Genomic DNA, 24,974 nt, shown 5'->3' on the forward strand with positions numbered 1-24,974 from the left:
ACGAATCGCTGGCTTCAGACTCTTCCATTTCAAACACTATGATCATATCCAAAATGATAAGCACTTCCAGCTCACTACGTACTAGAGGTTAGTAAGTTTTCCGTGTTACTCAACTGAGTAAGCAAGTGTCCCGAGGACTGCAGACTTGATTTACAAAAGATTGACAGATGAAGGGAGCAATGATTATGCTATAGTGTGATGAATTCTATGACAAAACCACATGCACAAGGTCCTGGGAAAGCTTGGGAGAGGAGATGACACTTGGAGGGTCATGCAGATCGTAGAGTTACAGAAAGGACAGAAAGGGAAAGGTGTTGCAGGCAGCAAGCATAACCGTGGTGGAGAAGGGCTGAGCAGAAAGGAGAGATCCTGAGGAGAACTGCCAGGAAGCTTTGGAGACGGTTGCCTGGCAACCACCTAGCACAGTTGGGCCTTGTTGCTGAACCATTCAGATACTCTTGGCGGCCCAATCTCTTTCTCCACCCACATCAAGTTGAGCATTTTGTCTAAATCTGCAGACACCAGTGATGGAGAGTAAGTTATTTCAGGAACACCTCTTCTCAAGCCAGAGGGTGTTTCTTCTTCTTATCCAGAGGGACCCCAGCCTCTTGGATTCAGCCTCATGCAAGCTATCAAGGAGGGTAGAACTCACTTTGTGGGTATTGTTTTATGAGTAATACAAAGCTCCAAAAGAAGAAATAAGATTCGAAACCAAGGAAGAAAAGGCTCAGAGAAAAGGGTGGGTAAGTGCTTGCATATATTAAAAACAAAAGGAAAGAAAAAAGACAAGAAAGCAAACCCACACAGCCCTTCCAGCGTTCTCTGTGGAGGCAGAACTGCATCAATGTCCCCATGGTTTTTTTTTATGATGTATCTCCTCCCTCTGTGAACAAATTGGTAAAATATCAAGATCTTTTCTAGAGATACTCAGCCCCAAAGAACTTACAGTAGGTGTTGTACTTTGCAGCAGTGACAGTGTCTATGTGATTCTAGCCAAAACAGTCTCCTACTTGGTGGTGAGAGTGAGGGGTGGAGATTCTGACCATGACTCACCGGGGAGGGGGGGAATGGGGGGTGGTCAGAAGAAGTGGGCAGACCAAGATAGATTTCTCAAGGTAGTGAGTGCCACGTGTACCCCTGCAAGTCTGGGGAGTGTGGGGGCGGCCTTCTCCCATCTGCACCCCGTTTACTCTTCACTTGTCTCCATCTCTCTCTCTCTCTGCCCCCACAAACACATGCACACACTGGAGAGGGAGGCTATTTCCAGCTTGCTCACAAAGACAAAAATCACACCCAGGCACACAAAACCTAGGAAAGGATACTTCTGTGGGAGCAGACCACAGTTTTGAATAAGTGAGTTGAAAGGAGGACCCTCCAGAAGGAAGGAGAACTACAGGGATGTTTGGTTCTTCCCAACTGATTGACTTGTGTTCCTTTCATGGTTAAAAATCTTCTGAATTATGATCATTAGCATCTGCTTATGTGGGAATTTCTGAAAGAATGACAGAGAGCCTCCTAAATAAAATCCTTTTCCAACAATCTACTTGAATGTTTAATGTATTTCTTTCACTTCATGGAAGGAAGACATTACCGCGCTCATGACTGTGGGTCTGGTCATGTGCTATTTTTTTTTTTTTTTTGATTCATATATTGAGGAAGTGACTCACACTTGATTAAAAGCTTGACACCACCTACTCATGCAAATTATGTGTGTGGCCGAGAAAAGTAAAGGCGACTGCCGTGGGACAGCAGAGTTCCTTCCTCCTTGCCATGCAGGCTTCTAGACCCCTGAACTGCTGGGTCTACAGCAGACACACCAGACAAGTGGGATATTTGTATGGCTAAAGTGTGTGTGTGTGTGTGTGTGTGTGTGTGTGTGTGTGTGTGTGTGTTAGCACTCTGGTTCATTGTGGATGTCAAAGCTATTACATTTATGGGATCTTTATTGACTTTGTGGAGAAACTGCTGGCATGCCAAATCATGTTGTCAAGCACAAATTACAGTCATAAAATAATGGTTATTCATGATTGTTTTTGTGCCTGGCCATATTCTCTCAATATCCCCTAGGTTGATATCTATAATCTCTACAATAATAATCTCAAGGAGGTTGAAGGAGTATACTCAGCTTAATGCTGCTTAGCACTAAAAATGCATGTTAGTTTATAGTTTTCTGTGTCTGCTTTTAGAATTGGACTATGAAACCCACCATTATTTAAAAATATTCCTATGTAATGTAAGGCAGTGAGATAGAATATTTTATTCATAATGTATGACAAAGATAGAAATTTAAAATATTTCAATATCTGCATTACTCAGCTTAGCATGTAACTTTACATTTTCACAACTTCTTCTGTTTCTTTTATAAAGATCAATCCTTGAGGGCAGGTTAGGTTTTGTTTTTATTTAAAACTTTTATTATATTCTCTTCTGGGCCTAACATAAGGTAAAATTTCAAGGACAGCACGGGAAAGGGGCATTTAAGGTATTATGGTGTACCTGCTCAAAACAGATTCCTACAGAATCACATTTTGCACGGTGATTGGATTTTAGAGCCAACACACCTGATGGTTTTTTCTTAGCTTCTCTCCAGCTTCAAAATGTCCAAACTGCCTTTTTTCTCCTGGCCATGGGGAACTTGACGAGACTGAGCTCATTGTAGGTGAAGGCAGGGACCTGACTGTCTTGTTTGTCTGTGGGGTGCACCTCCATGACTACATGCACATCACATGACCCAAATGAACCAATGAGGACATAATTCCTGGGCTTCATTTTGAGCTGTAATAGAAGTCAATTTCCTTTTCCAACAGCTTCAGGAACCTTCTGAGGTCCAAGAAGAAATGGACTTTATATGAATTCACCCAGAACTGAAAATGCAGAGCTACCAAGCATGAGGAAGACCCAGGGCTCAGGAATTTAGCTTGGTCCCAGGTGGTCCTGAACCTGAGTAGGAGCCAGTCCGTTCAATTTTCCCATAGTCCAATTCGAGTTAGTGGTGTTTCCATTCTTTACAACATGAGTGTTATCTGATTCTCCAGCACAGAGAAGAAAACAAATCCATGTATCATTACAGTCACAAAATCTCAAGCACCAAAGCAACCAGTTCTTTTCTTATCATTAAAATAGAATGCTGTTTATTGAAATGAGCATGGGATGAGGTGAATGGTGTTCACTGAAGGGCCCTGTTGGGGAAAATATGCTTCATTAAACTCTGAAAACCTGTTGTGTAGTCAAGGGCTCAAAGAGCATAAGGTGAATGGAAAGTTGGCTCACTACAGGAAACGGTTCAACTTTCAGTGCTTGCTCTAGGACATGTGTGCATTAAAAGAATGTCAGGTAGTACCTTGGACATCATTGAAAAGCATCTCTTTCCCTCTGTCTTCCCAATCAAATACATGAGGTGTAATGCAAGTATATGGTACCAGGGTTTGAACTCAGGACCCTGCAGTTGCCAGGCAGGCACTTATTCTAATGATCTATCTCCCCGGCCCATGGTGAAGGTTTTAATAAATTATTTACTATAGTAGAAGCCACGTTGCCATTACTTCCCCCACAGGATGCCCCTCACTCCCAACATGCTTACACCATGGCACTCGTCTGTATGAGGTGTAATCAGAGGTACGTAAGTGCTATTGTTTCCATCCAGCAGGCAGATCCCTGAGACGTGGCAGCATGACCTCGCCTACTTCGTTCATTGGGTCTTCCACCTTGAAATTTTTGCTTCTTCCGCAAAATAAAAATAATCATGAAAGATAAATACTTTGCATCAATTCAGGATACCAAGAGAGCCATGACAGAACAACAACTGATACTCAAGAAAGAGAACTTCCAGAATGGCTGTGAATGCAGCGAGAACTGTGGGTAGGTGGGCGTGCAGTGAAGGGGCGCCAGGAGGTAATGCCAATGTCTTTTACCATAATAGTAATTTTAAGCAAAAATCTAAGCATTCACCTGTTTTTGAACCACATTTCATATTTGCCATCTTAGAGCAAAACAGAAAATACCCACAAAATTATCTAACTTTGTCTTCACAAAATTATTTATAGAAGCAATGTTTCAAGTGTCAACATATGAAACTCAGGGGAGTTTAGTTCTTTTTCCAACATTCTAGAGATTGTAGCTAAAGACAGGATGTATAGCTAGGCCTATCAGACAAGGTACCCGATACAGGAAAGTGTACATCATTTTTATTGATTAGAAATTTACCCATCTTCGATTTATGGAAAGCTATGAATATGGTCCTAAATCGCCATGGCTGAGGAATCAATGAGCCTGTTTCCTAATGTGATATTTGAAGCCATGGGCCCATCCCCTCCTTGTCTGTATCTGACAGCACCATAGTTTTAGAATCCTAGGTGCCTCTAAATAGCAGAGTGCTCAGGAGTCAGGCGAAAATGTGATCCTTACGGTGTCCGATGTGGCTAAAACCGATGCCTTCCTGTAAGGTGGGGAAGCCACACGATGCAATGTGGCAGAAAATAGTCAGTGGCATTAGTGAAGGATATTATAGTTACTTACTGAAAGCAAAGCACTAAGAGCAGATGTCACTTAATCATCAACACAGAAATGATCCCACTGGTTTATCTTCCATTTGGAGATACTGCAGATAAAATGAGACCACAGATGCACCTGAGGCTGAATGTGGTGGCCTCCAGGACTTCGTCTGTTCTTCTGAGTGTGGGAAAGAAGTGGAGGAAGAGAAAGGCTCATCACCTTCCTCAGAGAGCCTCCCCCCAGGAATTCCCTTTCTCTGCTTTCCTTATTGGTTCTGTAGAGAGACTAATAATTATCAAGGACCTGCCTGTATCAGTGTCCTTCAGGTAGTAGCATTAGGTAGCTTAATCACTTCAACATTGCTTTGAGATAGTTTTCCATTTTACAGAGACAGACATTTGGAAATTTTAAGAGACTTTGCCAAATCAAATTCAACATATTGCTGTGCCAGCTCCACCCCTGAGGCATACTGAAACAGCGATTGAGACTGGATGTGGTGGCACGCACCTGTAATCCCAGTGCTTGGGAGGCTGAAAACAGGAGATTGGACACTACTGGTCCAATCTGTATAGTGAGACCATGCAGATCCTGTACCAGACCCCCCCCCCAAAAAAAAAAAATTCAACATATTGGGAAATCTAAATCTCCCTATTCTAAACTCCAGAGCAGAGTTCACTAAACTACACATATTTATAAGTCTCCTGGTTATCAGCTGTGACCCAAACATCACTGTTCACAGCTTTCCCCAGATCTAAACTTTGATAATTTTATAAGATTTCCTATTTGTCCATAGTTTTACTTAAAGAGATTAGTTCTCATTGCTTTCATTGAACTATTGGGTTGGACTGAGAATTTATCTTCCTTTTTCCCTTGCACACACTTAATTGCCTAACTATTCAGGGGTAACATGTATTAGGGTTCATAAGAAGTGAATGAAATGTAAGCGTTTTCATCTAGTGGCATCAGATAAGTGAGTGTTATTCTCGCTGAATGATCCTGGGACCTTCTTAACTACTTTGAAACTCTACATTTTTTTATCTATAAAATGAGAATAATGGCACCTCAAAAGGTGGTTCTAATACTAAAGTAGTGTATGTAAAACATAGCTTTCTTTCGCTCTTCTGTTGCTACCTTCTTTTATTAGTTAAGTTTACTAAATAGGAGTCATGAATCCTCAGATCATCCAATAGGTTCCCCCTAATGTAATCTGTCCTCCAGCATCATCTCAGTACAAGATTCTATGTTGTTCTTCAAGGTTTTTCTGAAGTGTATTACCTTCAATTCCTTCTAGAAATTGAATCTTGCATTAGAATGGTTAATAGAATTGCTTAAAATTTCTAGATTTAGACTCTGATTTGGGTTCACAAGTTTAAGAATAAAAGGAAAAGCCAGGCACAGGACCCTGTAAGTGTTCCACAGGGGTCTCCCTGCATGTGTCAGCCAGGTGGAGAATCACAAGTTCTGGCCACATGCTTCAGAACAATAATAATAGGACACCTGAGGAACAGGTGAAGAGGCTGCTCTCGCATGTGGTGAACAGTGCTGAGCATTTGCTTAAGTCCTTCATGGTGTTTCTTGAAGGGCTGTCTCTGAATTATCTGGATTAGTAATACAAGGGTTTTTCAGGTAAGTGTAGCTCTCTGGGCCTGACTGTGGGTCAGAATTCTTGTTGAAGAAGTCATGGCAATTCATAGGTACCAAGTGTCCCAAGTGGTGCTTCTGTTGACTGGAGGTTAGAAATATGCACCCAAGTCACAGTGACTCTCTGAAGACAGCCCAGAGAGGAGGTACTAACCAGAGGTTCTCTGAGACTATGGGTTTTGACTCACTGAGGAGTGAAGTTGAGCTTGTTTCTTTCATGCACTTTATCCAGACCCAATCCCCTCTTCTCCTCCTTCCCGAAATCCTCCATACCTTGAAGCACACCAAGGTCATGCATAGAACTAAGCTCCCTTCAGACTCTGTTCAGAACAGGAAGAAATTTTCCTTGCAGCCAAAATCTGATTTAATTAGCATAGACCAGATTTAGGATGGAAGCAAAAGCCATAGGTATTCTTAGAATTCCTTGACTCTGTATGATTCCAATAAAAGCCTATAGACTTGAGTTTATGTGGCATTTGAGTGAATCTAGTGAAGAGGGATGGAATATCACTTGCTTTTATAAGTCAGGAGGGAAACTATTCCACAAAGCATGCAATTCAGTGCCCTAGTTTTTGACAGGCTATCTGGGAAAATGTCATAGTGCAATGCCAGGGAAATTGCCAATCTCCTAGAAAAAGAAGCATTTATTTTTTTAAACTTAGGAGGTTCAGTGTGCACTGGGATGTGAAGACTTGGGAGAACCTGGATATTCTGTAGAAATGCCGGCACTGTGTACACCCCACTTCATGCATATCCACACCCATCAAACAGTTTTTTTTGGTGAAAGTGCCTTAAATTAAGTTTTTTATCATGACTTTTTCTGAGATCTCATCCTGTAAATAAGACTTGGAAGAAAAAAGAAGACAACTGAAGGTTGAGAAATGTTTCTTCATTTTTAAAAAAATACATCCTGATTAATGTAAATTCAGCTAACTCATTAAATAAATTCAGCAGGCCTCCAAAAACATTGGGAAGCAAAACACATTGTTGCTACACATGTATGGATTTAACTTCTAGTCTTTAAAAAAAAATAATTTTATGGAGAAACAAATAGCAAAGAGACAGTTTCAAAACCAATCTGTAGGACAGTTTCAATAATAAATACATTGCAAATTGTTGTCTCAGTGACTATTCATTGTATAAGATGCAGACATGACATCTGTCCACAAACACTATTAGAACAAATCTTTCTACTCACTGAATTAAGAGAATGTAGTTGTATATCTATCCCAACTATTTTGAATATACAGATACAAAATGATCATTCATTTGTATCCCCTTTTTTTGTTTAGTTTTGTCAGAAAAGGGTATTACATTGTCATTTAAACATTGTAGGTGCATGAATTTAGCAAAATATTCTAATACAGTCCAGTAGTCCATAATAGTAGTGGGTCATCCTCAGGACTGGCAATGTCAGAAGTTGTTGACCTGAGCTCTTTACAGCCCAGCATACCAACATGGCTTCACCTCTTATACCTCATTTTTATACCTTTCTGCTGGATGGATAAAATAAAGCACGAGCTATATAACAAGAAATGTAACTTTTGTATCTGATAAGGTCAGTCAAGTACCCTCAGGATTTATCCTGAACCCTTATACTGTTTGTAGATCCTTTGTCAGTGTCAGCCGTGTGGGTGAGTCATGGCTATTACTTGACAAATTTACTTTCTGTGAAAGCCTGAGAGAATGTTTTCTTTCCATGTGACTCTCCATAGGCACACTCTGTGGACCCATAATCTCCTTGATCAGAAAATTTGGGACACAACTGAGTTACATGATATTACAGTGTAGGTTCTCTTATGTCCTAAGTCTTCACTGACCTTGAAAGGCTAGGGCCAAAATGTTGGCTGACTTTGCAGCCATTCTTTTTCTCTAATTTTTGGTCAGCAAACTTAGGAGGTTAACCCTCCAGAAGAGCAGCTTAATGCTATTGTTACCCTATAATATAGGCCGTTGAGCTTAACCTCACTATCTGTCTGAATAGCAAAAATCTTAGGCATGACATGGAACAGGTACTTTCCATGAAGTATTGATATGTTAAAATTTAAGTCCCTACAAAATATAAAGAAAAAAATTTAAAAAACTAAAAATATTTTAAGAAATGAATACACAATTACATATTTTTACACAGAAATTTAGAAATCTAACCATATACAGCATTGTAGCAGGACAGTCCTGTGACACATTTTTTCTTGTCTCTATTTTTCATTTGTTACCCTTTTTTTTTAAAACAAACATTTACTTGAGAGACAGTATGGTAATAATTGTTATATCATGACAAGTAGTACTATTTAGAAGACCAGAATGACAGGCTTTCCAAGCATGACCCTACTATTACACACTGCTATCTTCAGTGCAGTTGCTTAGTTCACAGGCATTAGCATATATAGTTAGTCAGGGTGAGAATCCTACCACTTAACTGCTATCAACTTCTAGTCTTTAGTATTCTGTGGTGGATCAACAATTTGGTTTTTGCAACCATTGTGAGCAGTAGGGGAAGAAAGGGGAAAGAATCACAATGACTTTAAATTTTCCTCCACTGTTTTCATGCGATTACTGCTTGCAGAATCTTGGGCCACAAATTAGATTTTATTTTATAGAAGTAGTATCCACTGCAGATGGAGTATCTGGCTCCACATACATCTGGGGCTTGGGCTGGACTTTTCTCTAAGGGAACGAGGGTTAAGAAGCACCTTGAGGACAGCGGGTCACAAGGATGTTGCAGCGATCACCAGAGGCTATCTCAGGAAATGTCACATCGCAATGCCAGTATTATTTTAGTCCTTTTAGTTTGCTTCTGTCACCACCATGCCAAGGTTCTAAGTTCTAAATAAAAGTTTTTTCTCAAAGAAGAAAAAATAAGAGACAGGTTTTGAATTCTAGAAATTTTACTGAGCAGGATAAATTCCACAGTCCTCAGTGTACCTTCGGGGTCCTCCTTCCTCTGCTCGCTACTCCTCCAGATCGTGTTCTGTCACTCACCATTGGACACTGAATAGTCCCCAAACACACAGCTGGGTGATTTCTTCTTTTTGTTTTCACATATGCCTTGCTGGAAGTAAAGAAGAGATGGATGCTTTATCAGAGGATGGCAGCCATGATTGTCCTGCAAGTGGCGGGACTACGGTATATGCTCAAGATGGGACCCAAGCCACAAGCTAAAGGGATTATCTCCTGGGAGCTGAGTCAGATTAACCACAGCAGCTGCCACAAATGGCATCACACAGCATGAGAGATGCAAATATCCTGGAGGTGACTTCTTCTCACCTGCATTCTTCTACAGTGACTTCCATCGTCCAGGTGGGTTAGATGTCCATTGACAAGGGAACCTGGGAAATACAGCTCTCTGAGATCAAAAGCACAGCAGGGGAGAGGTGGGGAGATGCATCTTGAAGCAAACATGCAAATGAATATCACAACCTGCCAAACTATTCTGAAAAAAGGATTTTAGCCGAGGTAGCTTATGTGGGAGGTGAATCTAGGCTCACAGGAAAAAAGAGTGGAAAAACAATATGTGCAATTTGCAAGCAGCATAAATAAGTAAGCAACCACCCATTGGTGACTGGGACTACATCATGCTAAGGGTCTCGGAGAGATTCCATAGACAGCCTCTCAAATAACGCCCCGGGGAAATGAAGAAACCATTCCCACGTGTGTGCACAAGCGGCTGCCCAGTAGTGACGGCAGCCTGCTCTGGGGCTCGGCTGAACAGGTCCTAGCCTCAGAGAAAGCCAGGAACCTGCAGTAAGAACCTGCCCCACATGCTGGCAGGACGAGTGCTCCAGGACAAGGACAGCGCGCACAACACTCCCGGAGCGCTAGTAGGTGCTGCCATCCCGTTTGCTTCTTGGCTTTCTGCATCTGTCTACCATTCTCCAAAGTGGGAGGTGAAATGGGGTCAAAGGGATAGGAAGGAAATGGGACAAAATAATGAAAATATAATGTGTACGGGAACAAACTCCCTGTGATGAATGTGATGAATATGAATGAAAAACATGTACTAATAAAAAAGATTTTTACAAAGAAGGAACTTCTTTCTCAAGCAATAAAAGTCTATATTCAAAATAGAAGCATGACTACCAGAGTGGACTCCCAGAGAGGGTAACTTCTCTGTGAAACAAAAATAATAACTGGTCACAGTGGAACCTGCCCCACACTCACTGTCAGGTAGAGGACTGTGCAGTGCTTGGCAAGGTGCACAATAAATACATGCTCAGTCATAATAGGAGCAACTATACAAATCAATTCTGGGCTGGGGAGATAGCTCAGTGGAATAAGCGCTTGCCTAGCAACACAAGGTCCTGACTTTGATTCCTGGTACCACACACACACACACACACACACACACACACACACACACACAAAATCAACTCCAAATTTTAGTAGTTTAACATGACAAAAGTTATGCCCACACATACCCACACACCCACACATGACACTGTCCAATCTGTGATGCTGTTTTTTGCATGATTTCCTCCATGTCTCTCTCTGACATCTTTTGGTCACTGTCTCTCACAGAGTCATAGCATCCTCCCCATGCACCCAATCAAGGAAAAACAGAGAATTGTGGAGTAGCACAGGGCTTCTTCACGTTAGGCAGAATTAGCAGGATCAAGCAGGAGGGAGGTGCTTAGACATTGGAGGGCAAAAAAATGCAAAAGAGTTCAGAGATGGATGTCCCACTTGGGCGATTATTCACAAAAAGTCCTGACTATGAAGAGATATTGGAATTTTGGGGCACCATTGTAATAACCTTCTAGGCTACAACCAGAGAGATGTATTCTCGTTCCCTCACTTAAATATCAAGGGATAGGGCTGGTCAAATAGCTCAGAGGATTAAAGAGCCTGCTTAGGCAGACGCAGGGGCTGGGAGTTCCATATCCTGGGCCTGCCGTGCCAGCTCCGCCCCCGGGGCGCACTGAGAGGGCGATTGAGACTGGGCGTGGTAGCGCGCGCCTGTAATCCCAGCGCTTGGGAGGCTGCAAACAGGAGAATCATTGCAAGTCCGATCTAGGCAGTGGGACCCTGTACACCTTGTCCTAAATACAAAAACAAAACCATTAAATATTGAGGGTGCCCAACCTCATACAGATTCCAGGAATGTTCCCGGGATGCATTACTTTTGAACGACTGCTCAATTTTGTCTAACTTGAAAGTCTAGACACATTCTTACTCTACTAAACTATTCTCAGTGAAAGGCAGGCCTATTACCGGTTTTTGCTCTTTTCCCGTTACGCGTTCAATTTTCCTATTTTTACTGCCTATTTCTGGATCAATCAGCGGAATCTCAGCTAGTTCTAACTTTTTGGGTTAGAGTTATATCTCCTTTGTAAGCAAGTTCTTCCCTCAGTGAAGCCAGGAAAAAACATGAGCAGTATAGAACTGCTTTGACTTCGCATAGCACAGTATCCCTGAGGCAGGCCACCAATCACCTTCTATGAGGAGAAGTAAATACACATAGAGGAATCACACACACACACACACACACACACACACACACACACACACTTGTACTTAGACATACAGATACCTTCTAAGGACATACTGACCTTTTCTAACTCATACGTTTTTCTCTTTTGGGAAATTAAACTACTCGTTGGCTCCGCCCCTTGATATTTAAATTAGTCTTCATAAAAATGCTGAAATCACTTGTCTTCCAGGCTTTGCCCAGTCTCCATAGCAACCTCCCTAGCAACAGACCGTGTAAAAAAGAGTTTCAAGAAAGTTGCAACTATACTAAAACTGGGAAGCAGCTGATCACAACTCCTCCACGGTTCCACCTTTTGCCAGGCCCAGTGGCCACCGCGTCATCTCCGATCACAGATGAGTTTGTGTCCTCTTCTTAGGGCAATCCCAGTTTGCAGGACTTAGACTCCAGTTCTGATGCAACCCAGATTTGCAACAGAGCCTCACAGCCATCCAAAGGGCCGAGGGGCCCCTCCGTGCCTTGAGTTCAATCCCTGGTTCCGAAAAAAAAAAAAAAAAAGAAACAGGTTAGTAGGACAGTTACAATAATTAATACATTGCATATTGTTGTCTTTGTACTAGTTATTCAGAGTACAAGATGCAGACATGATATCTTGTGTAAACAAGATAAATCTTTCTTCACATTGAGCTAAAAGAAAGTAGCTGAATATATCTATCCTATTTTGTATATATAGATTATTTTTTTCACTACAAAATGGACCTTCATTTACATCCTCCTTTTTTGTTTAGTTTTGTCAGAGATGGGTGTTCCTTTGCTATTCAAATATTGTAGGTGTAAACTGTATTACTTTTAAATGGATTTGGATCTCATCAAAGATTCTATCTTTACATGTGGATGCATTTATTATGAATTTTCATGAGGGCAGGACACTTTTGTCTCCATCACTCGATTCCTATCACTTAGCACAAGGTTAGGTTGGATGAATTAAATGGCTTAATTGCCAGTGTTGGAGGGTGCCTTCCATGTGTCAGGCCTTCCTGAGTAATTTGTTTTCATTGGATCGTGTTGCTAAAATGACTGGGATTTATAGAGAACAGAACTCAGAGCTGTCTCCATCCCAGTAGCCAACATTTATGCATCAGGGACATTCCAGATTTAATTTAAGAGCCAAATTGGGATTCTAGAAGACAGTTGAAGCTAACCATAATTAGTCTGCAGAAGCAGGGACTGCTTTGTGTGGTTGTGCTCCTTGCATTCATCTGGCCTCCAAGATCATGCATAAAACATGTTTGCTTTAACTCTGGGCAAAGTTCAGCGCAGTGAAGTTGAAGGGAAATTCATCTTTCAGACAGGTGGTGTCCAAGATTATAAAGCCGGGTGCAGGTGACAAAAGAGGTTTGTGTGGGAGGGAGGGAGGGTTGTTTAGTACTTCGTAGGTCTGCACCTCCTCTCCGTTCCCAGCACAGTGCTGCAGAAGGAGCACTGGCTGAGTGAGGGCTTTATGCACGCTGCAAATTATTTCAGAGGAGCTAAGTGTGTGTAAGTTAATCAAAAGACTTTCCCCAGCATTGACTTTTCCCTCTTTTCTCTTTAATTAGCTCTTCAAGAGCAGCCCTCCTGCACTCTTCTAAAAATAGACGGGAGCCTGGTCAGGAGAAATGTACAGCCCATGTTGCAATAATGGCTCACATTTGCATCTTAGTGTCATGAAATAGATAGGGTTGCATATTTGTTCTCTTCAAATTTTGTATCCATAATAAAAAGATGTGTTAATAGGCTTTACTCATTTTAAGAGCATACCTTGCTCTTGCATAACTCTTTCCTGAATATGAATAGATTTTTTGGGGGGTGGACCAGGAATAGAACTCAGGACCTTGTGCATGCCAGGAAGGTGTTGTACCATTGAGCTATATCCCCGACCCATACATAGATTATATTAATGTTTAAAACAATTGTTGAGCCACCATCTCTCTCATGTCTCGGGCTCTCTGGAAGTCTCAAGGAAACACTTGATCTTGTCTTACCATCAGGTGTCTTGGTTATTTTGCCCACAGAAGAAGGTGATTGTTTGCTGTTTTAGTTCATTCTGTTTGGTTTTGCTGGTGCTCTGTTCTCATCACTACTGTGAAAATGTTTCCTGGTGCCCCCATTCACCGTGACAGTGCTGACATCTGAGTGGACTCTTGAGCTGACAGCAGGTGGCTGTGCTCCTCAGGAAAGCGGAGACAATGCTTCACTGTGTGACTCTCTTTTCTTCTTTTTCCACCAAATACAACATTTATGCCACATATGCAGGTGCTATGAGCAGGCATCTAAGGGCAAGCTCAGAGGAACCTAGCACCAGGCCTAATCCAGGCCCCAGTGAGAGTCTGCTATACATTTTCACCTTCGGGTTCCTGGACAAGCTTATGAAGTGTTACAGGCCCCCACTATGCATTAGAAACTGTCATACAAGGAAGCAGGTTAATTTTTAAATTTAAAAAGTAGTTATTAAGATTTATGGGGTTGTACTAAGGAATCACACAGCTTTCTTCTTATTTTAACCTGGATCTTTTTAGTTATCTAACACTACACATCTCCTTTTATCTTCTCGAGCTACGAATGCCAGTGGCTCTAAATAAGAGAACCATAGCAAGGTAGGGATGGGTTTTGCATGAGTGGAGCTTGGAAGGAGAGACTGGCAGGCACATCAGGGCGATCAGATTCCAGGTGGGCCATATGGGCTAGATAATCTCTGGCAGAGCTTCTCTATCCTTCTTTTGGTCAGTAATCCCATAGCCAAACTGAAAAGCAAACATGAAACAAACTCTGTTGATGGGGAGAGAAAAGGTTAGGGCTTTTATTAGAAGGAAGGCCAGGAGCATTGGGAGGAATAGCTCAGAGCAAAATAGCTGAGAAGTTTGCACAGAAAATCAGAGGCAAGGCTGAGACAGTGGCCTCTGTGCTCCAGTCAGAAACAGGAGGAAAACAGCGGCTGCTGAGTCACTACCTCTGTCCTGTGGTAAAGCAGGCAGGTGCTGGCATGACCCTGGCTCCCAGGGCTTTGGGAGTATGAAGAGGGAAAGAGAAACAGCAGAAGGCACCAACTGCCAGCCCGTGGGAGGGGAGCAGAGCTGGAGCTTTGCAGCAGTTGTGCGACACAGAAGCAGCTTGGAACCCTCAGCAGCTCGCTCTCAGCTCCCAAGCAGAAGCCAATCATGACACAGCTGTGAGTCCCCTTTGCTCTGGTCCTTTTCTTGAGTAAACATGATTCAAAATGTTCATAGTCAAAGAACTATGACCTGGCCAGTGACAAAACCTGGTGGCTTGGAAGCACTGTTCCCTGTTCCGTTACTCTCTTGATGACTGGCTGGCTCCCCCCACAGCTTGCTGGTCATTTGTCTTCCTAACAGTTTTCCCTCAGCTTAGATTTAAATTCCCTTGATTGCCCTGGGACACTGGGTCTCATCCATTCTAACTCTGTTTGAATTGGTGATGAAAACCGTTCTGCAGATAGTAAAAGGAGAAGTTAGTGAGATCGACAGCATTGCAACAGGGGCCTGAGCACGGAAGAAGGATGGGGCTCTACTCTAAATAGTTTGGAAACAGATGGGGAGCAAGGTGAAGGATTTTTAGGTAGAGAATTAGAAGTAAGAAATGTGAAGGGTGGGAGGATTCTCACTAAACCAACTTAAATATATCAAAGGTGAGGGATGAAGAATAGTATCAGACATGGAGAATAATGGGCTATGAAGGGTGTGGGGTTGGCCCTCTGCAGACTCCATTAGGGGGCTCCATGTTACCACAGTGTAACACGTGAGACAATTAACATAAAAGGTGGTGTGCTTAGCTTGTAGTTCTGGAGATTCCAGACCAAATCATGTGGCCCGTACTCTTGGGCTCCAGTGAGGCACCACATGCCTATGGCAGGGAACACGTGGGGGGACACCCTGCTCACACCAGGTGCCTGGAAGCGGAGTCACAATCGGGAACCCACAGTGCTTCCTAAAGTATGCACATAATCACCACAGATCTATCCTTAGGCCTCTCCTTTAGATCCACAGCACTACCCAAGGCCGCCATCCTGGGGCCCAAGTCTTACCTGTGGTCCTCCGTGAACAACACATTTTTAAGCCACAGTTCTAGTTTAGTAGACACTTGATGACACTGGATTAGGACATCAAAGGCCCAGGCTTAGGATTTCTTTAGAAAACAGACTCAGGACATCCTATTTAAAATTTAGCCAAGGAGACCATTTTTCTTAGTGGGACAGAAAAGGCTCATCGGGGTCACATTTTCCGAAACGTCTCTCCTCAGCTTTCCTCCAGGCCGAGAGCGTTCATGTTTTTAGCCATGAGGACATGGTGCTCAGCCTGACAACTCCTGCAGGTGGATTCCTGTCATCTGTCCCGGCCACTGCACTCTGGGAGAAAACACTCTTGTGGATGATGTGAGAATTACTTTTAAATTGCATCTCTTGCTTATACGATAAAAATGAATTGGAACAATTTCTGTAATCTGCTAGAGACCCCCATCAGAAAAAAAATGCAGCTTTTCTTTCCAGATTGGTAAACTGAGAGAGGTGAAATGTGTTTCTCCTGATAACAGCTGAAAGGAACAGAGATGGGAATATAACTCCACCACCTGATTCCACGTTCTCACCAATGACACGCAGTCAGCACCTTGCTCCCTTGCTCCAATTGCTGTATTTACAGGCCCCGGCTCTCCTGTTAATTCTAAATTATATTTGTCATTAAATGTGAATTGTACTTACCATCTCTAGCAGGAGCTTTAATTTTTAAATCATTTCTAAGCGCTCCCAGGAGAAGTTATTGGGATTTAGTCCTGTAAACCCGGTGAATAAACAATGCAGAGGTTGACTTCTGCCAGGGTAGACAAAAACTCCTAAAATGGCATTCCTTCTATTTCTTTGAATATTTTTGTAGCAAAGCATTTAAAATGACACTAAAATGAAAATATAGCAGAGTGAAATAGTATTCATTTGTTCACTAAGCTGACTTTTTAACATAATACTTCTAATAGTTATATACCTTTTTTTTTTTTTTTTTTTTTTTTTGGAACCAGGGATTGAACTCAGGCCCTTACACTTGCCAGGCAAGCGCTTATTCTACTGAGTGATCTCCCTAGCTCCCAACAGTTATATAGCTTTAATTCATTGGTTTTCCAAATTCTCTTTGCCCATAGTAAGAACATGCATATAATGAACATGGAATAGTGAAAGCGTGAACTCACACTGTCCAGGTATATATGTGCCAACTATTGACATTAATATACTCTATTCCTGAGCACACATGGGGTCACTATTTAAGGCTAAAAGCCCTGAGTTTAGGATTGAAAGGAAATGGACCTAATTAAATGTCCCAGTAGCTCAGAATAATTGCAGGTAGCAAGGAAACTGAAACTTTCATAGCATTTTCAGAGATTTCTGTTTCAGTAAAAAGCATCCTAGTAGGGAATAACACACAGCAGATTTTAATATAAAATAAATAAGACTAGTTTTTAAGACTTGGTGAAGGAACGGAAGTCCAAATACAATGAAGACAGCAGCATAGTGTGGAAACTATAGAAGGAAATATTGGAAAAATCCTTTATGTGACTAAATACTATATACCAGATGCAGTGTTCTATGAAATCAAAGCAGAGGGCTGATGTGATTCATTTTATATTCTTAAACTGCATGATGTGATTAGAGAGGAAGAAACAGAAGTCACAAAATTAATTTAGGCTTGTTTGAGTGATGTAGATAAGAGCCAGTAAGTACCCAAAGTAGGACAGCGACGTGCTCAAAACCAGGAGTCATATTTCAGAGCTAATGAAGAGGTAGAATTAATTGAAAATATGAGATGCTGAAGAGTGTCCTTCAACACTGGAGCATCATGGCCATGCAGGATTGAGAACGTGCAAGCCTAGTAAGGACACACTGAAATTTGGAAAATTGCTTTTGCTCGGTTATGAGATTTTTCAGATGTCCAGCAGTCAATAGAAAAGTCACAACAGAAGCTAAGCAGGATGTTGGGGAGAAGTTCACGTAATACTGAGCTTATGGAGTTGTAAGATAATCTAAAAAAAAACTGCTCCAAGTGCCAAGAGACCAGAGGATTGAACCTGGAAAATGCCACATGATCTATTAGTGACATCCCTGTAATTGCATCGTAAAACACTAACTATAAAGCAATATAAACACAACAATATCTTCCTCAACATGCGCACACACCCATGACACTCGGGAGATCAGAAAAGAAATTTCTGTTCAGAACTTTTTCCTGATGAGGCCGGGAGGCTTCCCTTAATCTTGGAGGATGTCTTCCTGTTGTTCTGTGGACATCACTTGTGTGTTCTCTGCTTCCTGGGTCAGAAGCTGGGTCTTCAGGACGACAGTGTGGAGTGGAAGGTTGTGTGGGCATTAAGTATGTCATTGCGGACAGGACCCTGGGCAAGGATTCAAGAAAGGTTTTGCAGAGTGGAATGAATTTCTGCAAAGAGAGCCGACTCTGCCTCTCCCAGAATCTTTCCTGGTCTCTCATTTCCTATCTTGCATGGAACCCTTTTCTCTCCTGATGTGTCCACCGTGAGGCCTTCCACCACACTACCGTCACCAGAAGCCTGGAACCATGCTATTGGACTTCCAGACTGTGAACTAAACAAATCTTTTTCATTTACAAAGTTCTTAGTCTTGGAGATTTTGTTATAGCAACAGAAAGTAGAATACTACCCTTCTGAAAGAGGAAGAAGACAGTTTATGTGACTTAAAGGATACTTCAGAAGAATAAAAAAAAAATTCTAACAAATTTAAACTGTACTAAATGAGTTTAACTAGATGGAAGTGAATTTACAGCATTGAGATTGTGTGTGACATACACTAAACACACAGTACATCGTTGTTAAATGAACAATGGATTGGTTTTTGTACAGTATTATGTAGAGAATCTATGATTTTACCCCAGAAAGCTCTCTGATCAGTTTTAAGGGACTCTAAATATAAGAACTCATCTGAAGACAAGATTATCCTCTAGTGACAGCACCATAAAAGTGGCTTGTCACTCTCCTCCAAGAAAACGGTGCACCTAGTGTCAAACACAGCCTGGAAGTCAGACAAGACCTTTGCACAGAATTATCTCTTTGCCAATAGCTTTACTTTGAGCATGGGAGGTTTCCTTAATATTTTAAAGTTTGATTCTTCTTTCATTTCAGTTCTGCTCCCATGTAGAATCACAGAGATGAAATGATCAGAACAGTCATTGATTAATCTATGTCCTTTGATTCATGCAAAATGATGATTTACATAATTTTGAGCTAAAGAAGGCATAAAAATCTTCATTATAGCAACTTTATGATTTCTTAGTTACAAAACGTATAAGCCTCAAGTATGGTAATGTGAAACAGATGGAAACGAGCATTTGATTCTAAGACCATTTCCACAACTTATCTAGCTTCATTTTTTATGGATAAAATGTAAAACAAAATTTCATAAGATGATAAGAAGATAGCAATAGTTAATGCAATGCATATTATTATCTTTAAAATTATCACTCAGAGTTCAAGATATGGGCATAAAAGTTACCTAATCAATATAAATGCAGACCTTTCTTGCTTATGAACTAAAAGACACTAATGATACAATTCTTTTCCACTCCTTCCTGTCCTCTTTCCCTCTTTCCATTTCCTTTTTCTCTTTGAATAAATTCTTCCTGTCTCACTATAGCTATTATATGCTTTAGACTTCATATACCTTTTCAGTTTCTCAAACCATGGTGACAATGTAACATTTACACATGTGAATCTGATTTGTTTTCACTAATGAGTGTGATCTGAGGTTTAGGGTCCATTTACCTATAAAAGTCTCAAGTTTATCCTTCTTTATGACTGAGTGGTACTTCATTGTATAAAAGTGCTGTATCTTTTTAATTCATTCCTCAGCCGAAGGGCACTTGGGCTGTTTACAGGATGCAGCTGTTACAAATTGCACTGATATAAACTGTGCTGCACGTATACTATGGTGATAGGATGGTTTCCGTTCTCCTAGTAAGATGCACAGAAGGGAAACAGTGAGTCGAATGGAACCTGTAATTCTAGCTTTTTGAGGAATCTCCATATTGATTTCCACAGTGGCTGCACCAGTCTGCACTCCTACGAACAGTGAAGAAGGCTTCCTTTTTCCCCACAGCCTGAGAAGAATTGGGTACTCGTTGCTTTCATGATTGTTGCCATTCTTTCTAGAATGAGATGGAATGTCAGTATTGTTTTAATTTGCATCTGTAAAATGATTAACAATGTTGAACATTTCTGTTTATATTTCTCTTTAAATTTATTTATTTTAATAAAAATTGCAATAAAACAGTTTCAAAACAGGTTATTAGGACAGGTACAATAATTAATACATTGCATATTATTGTCTTCATAGTAGCTATTCAGAGTTCAGAGTACAAGATGCAGACATGATATCTTGTCTAAACAATATTAGTACAAAACTTTCTTTTCATTGAACTAAGAAAGGTAGCTATATATCTATCCTAACTATTTTGCGCGCACACACACACACACACACACACACACATATATTCACAACAAAATGTTCCTTTATGTATATCCCCCTTTTTTGTTTTGTTTTGTCAGAGATGGGTGTTCCATTATTGTTGGAGAAGCTGTATTTGGAGAAGTCTTTAAAAGACCTTTTCACACTTGATGCCAGCTCAAATACTGTAGGTATTTGAACTCATTAAAATAACCCAATATAGTCCAATAGTCCATAATCGTAGTGGGTTATCAGCAAAACTGAAAGTTGTCAGAAATTATTGACTTGAGCCTTTTGCAGTTCAGCATATCAATATGGAAGTACATTTTATACCTCATGGTTACATTTTCTGCCAGATGGTTAAGACCAAGTTAAATAAAAATCTATATAAGTAAAATTTTAACTTTTATATCTGACAAGGTCAGTCAAATCCCCTTAGGATTTACTCTGAAACCGTGTATGACACCTTGTAGATCATTTGTCAATGTCAGCCATCTGGATGAGTCATGGTCATTGCTTGACCAATTTGTTCTCTGAAAGTCTAAGAGAATGTTTTCTCTCCATATGACTCTCCTTAGGCACACTATACATCATCAGTCACTTTCCTCTACGGCTCCATAATCTCCTTGATCAGAAAATTTGGGACACCACTGAGTTACAGGATGTCACAGCAGAGGTTCTCTTATGTCCTGAGTCCTCACTGACTTTGAAGGGCTAGACACAAATGTTGACTGTCCTTGTGTCCCTTCTATTGCTCTAATCTTTGTTTTGCAAAGTTTGTGTCTGCTAACTTTAGTTATTAAACATCCACAAGAGAAGCTTAATGAAATTATTACCCTGCAATAGAGGCAACTGAGCTTAACATTACAATCTATCTGAATATCAAACACTTTAGACACAACAGGGAGCTGCTATTTTCCAACAACCATGGATTTTTCTAAACTTTAAATCCCTATAAAATGTGCAAAAATTAATTACACATTTTTACACAGAAATTTAGAAAGCAAACCATATATAACAGTGTAGCAGGACAATCCTATGACTTTTCTTTTTTAATAAGTTTATTTTTTTTAAATTTACTTTAAAGGGATTATAGCAATAATTGACAGGACATCAGAAGCAGTACACATTTAGAAGACCAAAATGACAGGTATTTCAAGCATGGCTTTAGTATTACACATTGCTATCCTCAGTTTAGTTGCTTAGTTCACAGATATCAGCATATAGAGTTAGTCAGGGTGAGAATTCTAGCAATTGACTGCTAGTTTCAAAAACCTGATGGAGATTCTTAGGACCATTGCCTTAACCATCTTGTGCATATAAATGTGTGGTTTTGCTCTTGCCATATTTCCTAACTTTTCTCCTCTCTCTGCCTCTCTTTGTTGTTTAATCCTTAAGTTCTCACGTTCCATTTAACTGTGTTGCACCTTTCAATTTTTATTTCTTCTTTTGAGTTCTTACATTAGAGAGAAAATGCAGCATTTATACATGTCATTCTGTCTTATTTCACTTATGAGTATGTCTTCAACTGTTCATATTTCTTCTTCTGAGAAATGTGTATTCATATCAGATGTCAATTGTTTTATTATATATTTCAATGGAAGGGGTATGTAAGGTTTTTCTTTTCTTTTTCTTTTTTCTTTTTTTTTTTTTTTGTACCAGGAATTGAACTCAGGACCTTGCTTTTGCCAGGCAGGCACTGTGCCACTGAGCTATATCCCCAGCTCAATTCTTTATATGTTGTAGATAGAAGTCTTTTATCTGAGGGACTATTGATTAAAGATTTTTCCCAGTCTAAAAGTTGTCTTTTCATTTTGTTTGATATTTGTTTGATGTGCAAAAACTTTTTAAAAAGATGAGGTCCCAGTTGTTGATTCATTGAAGTACTTCACATGCAGTTTAGGTTTTGTTCACAAACTCTGCATAGCTCTATGTCTTCAAGATTTCTACCTATTTTGTCTTCCAATAGTTTTAGTATTTAGATCTTTGATCCATTTTGACTTTAATTTGGTGCATGGTGATAGACATGGGTCTAGTCTTATTCTTTGGCACATAGAGAGCCAATTTTTCCTGCATTATTTATTGAACAATCTCTCTTTCCTCCAGTGGATATGTTTAGCCATTTTGTCAAAGATAAGTTGGCTGAGTGTGTCTGTAGTTGTGTCTGTATCTTCTAATCTGTTCCACTGATCCTCAGGTCCATTATTTTGTCCCCAGCACAATGCTGATTGTATCTCAGTAGCTTTGTATAATTTCAGGCCATACATTTGATGCCTCTTGCCTGGCCTTTGTTGCCTAGGATTGCTTTCGCCATTCTAGCTCTCTAATGGTGCCAGATGGATTTTAGGAATGTTTTCTCTAGTTCTGTAAGATATGTGAATAACACTGTGATTAGGATTGCATCCAATCTGTAAAAATTTTTGGAGTATGACCGTTTTTACTATGTTGTTTCTTCCTATTCATGAGCGAAAGATACCTTTCCATTTTCTGATATCCTCTTCTATCCCCTTTTTCAGAATAGTGTAATTTTCAATGTATAGATCTTTTATATCCTTTGTTAAATTGATTCCCAAGTATTTTATTTTTTTAATATCTGGCTTCATTTTCAAGAAAAATATTTGCTTTATTTTTATGTACAGTCTCATATACATATACATACACACTATTTCACTAATATTCAAAACTTTCTGGTTTTTTCTTTTCTCTCTTTCTGCATGAATTATGCATTCACATTTTTTAAGTTCAGCATTTTCTTCTTTCGTAAGTCTTTAGGGTCCCTTCAATGCTTCTGAATGAGAATAATATATATCATTTTCAAGGTCATGTTTTCTTAGAACCCTTCTGTGGGTGTCTATGTTGTTTTCTGAAACCCTGGGTTACTATAAGAAGCACACTGTTTTAAGTGCTATAGAAAACCCTTTTTCTCTTTGAAACATGACATAACACTGCTTCTAGGTGCAATTAGGGCAGAATGTATGAAAAATGTCAACAATAATAACAGTTGACTGTTACCACTGAACATGTGTTAGGATCATTTCAGGGACAAGTCTGAGTTGGAAATTATAGCCAGGTAAAGGTCAGCTTTGCTGGGCGAGAAATTGAGAAAGCTGCATTATCTTCTTCTACAATATTGAAACTGTGGGGAACATGTGAATCTTTTCCATTTCGTATTCTGAGTGTAACTGCGTAGTCAGTGCTTTCCCTGATATGATAGTGAAAAAGATGAGCAGTATAGAACTCATTTGACTCTGCATAGCACAGAATAGGCAGGATGTCCATCTCTTGTTGAGTTTAATAGTGCAAATGTGTGCCATCTTCATTTTGTTCCTATAGATCCAGATATTGATCAATCAGTTATTTAAAGGATTGATTTTTTTTTCTTGTATTTTAGGGGTGGGTCTATAGGGTGTTCAGGGTCTCACTACTAGATGAGACTCATAGAGATCCGCCTGCTTACAGCCTCCCAAGAGCTTGGATTATAGGCCACCAAGCCCAGTCTCAATCGCTGTCTCAGCACTGGGGGACCTGCACCGCAGGCCTGGCAATCGATCCCCTGGCCCCTGCCCCTCCTTCCAGGCACTTTAATCCGATGAGTTATTTGGACGGCCCCAAGGAATTTATTTTATACTTAGATATTTCACATTTATGTTGAGGTCAGAAGCTATCTGTTAAGATCGTAAAGGTAATCTGTGGCGACACAGGTGCCGAATACATGATAATAAGCCCAGAGGTGTGATTTCAGGAATATGTGTAGTAAGTATTTTGTGTATACTGTGTTCACGAAAAAATATTACTGAGACCACCTGCTGTGCTACATGTAGTTTTGATGTGGTTTTAGATAATAAATAGAGGCAGTATTAATTAATATAGCACAATGCAGCTGGAAAAGTGCTTTCACTTCTCTTCCAAATCTTTTAATTATCACTAAAGCAAATATTTCAGTTCAGTATCTCTATATTTGAAGCTCCTCTCTACAACTTAAAAAATAAATTTTGGTGCATGTGTGAAAAGAAGAGGCATCCGGCTAAGAGCTTGGGACACACAATAATCTTGTTATCATTGGCTGTCAGAAAATCAATGATTTTCTATCATTTTACTTTGAGATCTCTTTCTAGACAGCACAAGAAACATGATTTCCCCCTAGGATACACTTATTTCAGCCAAAAAGAAAAAAGCTCAAATTGAAAAAACGTTGACAGTGCAAGTAACATCTGTGGCCCGTGACACCAGTGCCCAAAGTGGAGGTGCCAGCGAGCTCCCTCTTCTTCTTGGAGACCACCTTCTGGGCTACTTTGCTTGGGTTAATGTGCTTCTTTCACACTTCTAACCTAAGTGCTTTGTCATACTGTGTTCTATTGGAGATATTGGGACCAAGGTTATCACCCCCCCTGGAAATCCCTGCAGTTTAACAATGAGATATAAGTGGAATGCAAAAAAAAAAAATTAAAAAGAAATATTTGGCTTATCCATGTGCCCAGCTGTACCTCTGATACAGTTTTCATCAAGCATGACAAGAAAATATGCGAATGACGTGCTATATTGTACGGCTAAACACTTTTAAACTGTGGAACTACGGGGCTTGCTCCTTATGGTCCCCAAGTCCCCACATGCCTCACAATTCTTAGGCTCTTTCATGATGTAGGCAGGATAAAATTGGATAATACATAACATGTGCACAAGCAGTATCACTTTAGGTTATGATTCTGCTTCTGAAGCATAATATGGCAAAGGGAAGGGAAAGGAAGGAAAAGAAAGAAAGAGAGAGAGAGAGAGGAGAGAGAGAGAGAGAGAGAGAGAGAGAGAGAGAGAGAGAGAGAAGAGAGAGGAAGGGAAACAAGGAAAAAAGGAAGGAAAGAAGACAGAAGCACTGTCAGAATTTATGTCTAGATCTCACCCCAAAGC

The sequence above is a fragment of the Octodon degus genome, unplaced genomic scaffold (assembly GCF_000260255.1).
Source record: "Octodon degus isolate 3935 unplaced genomic scaffold, OctDeg1.0 scaffold00057, whole genome shotgun sequence".
Taxonomy (NCBI): Eukaryota; Metazoa; Chordata; class Mammalia; order Rodentia; family Octodontidae; genus Octodon; species Octodon degus.